Here is a 1,079-nt window from a genome sequence, read left to right as displayed (position 1 = left end):
GCCCGTGCAGAGGCCTGCAGCGGCAGGCGGTGAATGTTGGAGTCCGCCGTCACTGAAGCAAGCAAGCCTCATGTTCAGTTTAAGCTGCCTGGCTGCCGGCCACCATGTTGGCTGACAGTTAATTTGCATATCGCCCCTGATTAGACAATGGGAAGGGTAGCGGTCGTACGCCAATTACCATGTTTCTCTTTTATTAGATAGGACTAGTAGCCCTGCTCACTAATTCATGCGCGAGTAACTCGCTGCCACTTGCCTCAGCTGGCCACCCACCCACTGCCACTGGTAGTTCTCCGCTGCTCAGAGCTCACTGCCACGCCCTTCTGTAGCTCTCTGCCTGCTGCCCCACCCTCCTGTAGCTCTCCTCACTCCTAGCTCACTGCCCCACCCTCCTGTAGCTCTCCACCTCTTGTAGATTGGATCTGACGTTACGGCATAACAGATAATTAGCATATTCCTCTCTTATTATATAGGACTAGACGCCTGGTGCACGAAATTCATTCGTGGTGGGGGGTCCCTCAGCCCAGCCTACAACCTCTTGCAATTCAGGACCCCTCGGGGGATGTCTGATTGCCAATTTAGGCCTGGTCCCACAGGCATCCCTGCAAGATCAGGTCTAAACCTGCAGTCAGACATTCCTCTTGCAATCGTGACCACTGGCTCCTAACCACTCGCCTGCCTGCCTGCCTAATCGCCCCTAACCACTTGCTTGCCTGCCTGAGCACCCGTGACCACTTTGCCTGCCTGCCTAATCACACCTAACCCCTCTGCCTGCCTGCCTGATTGCCCCTAGCCACTCGCCTGCCTGCTTGATTACACCTAACCACTTGCCTGCCTGCCTGCTCACCCCAAATCACTTGACTGCCTAATGATCACCCCTAACCACTCACCTGCCTGCCTGATCTCACCTAACTGCTCTACCAGCCTTCCTGATCACCCAAACCACTTGCCTGCCTGCCTGATTGCCTCTAACCTCTCTTCCTGCGTGATCGCTCATAACCACTCACCTGCCTGCCTTATTGTCCCTAACTGCCCCTGCCTGATTGACCCAAACCACTCAACTGCTTGCCTAATTGCCCCTA

At 55.1% G+C, this 1,079-nt stretch overlaps 1 long non-coding RNA gene across 1 annotated transcript in view; it reads right to left on the bottom strand.

The window, feature by feature from the left end:
* LOC107183432 overlaps nt 1–1,079 on the bottom strand; it is a 30,634-nt gene that overhangs the window by 4,290 nt on the left and 25,265 nt on the right. The window lies entirely within an intron of this gene.

The sequence above is a fragment of the Myotis davidii genome, unplaced genomic scaffold (genome assembly GCF_000327345.1).
Source record: "Myotis davidii unplaced genomic scaffold, ASM32734v1 scaffold1960, whole genome shotgun sequence".
Classification (NCBI taxonomy): Eukaryota; Metazoa; Chordata; class Mammalia; order Chiroptera; family Vespertilionidae; genus Myotis; species Myotis davidii.
The sequence above is the reverse complement of the archived record's forward strand: the minus strand, read 5'-3'. Positions and strand labels throughout refer to the sequence as shown.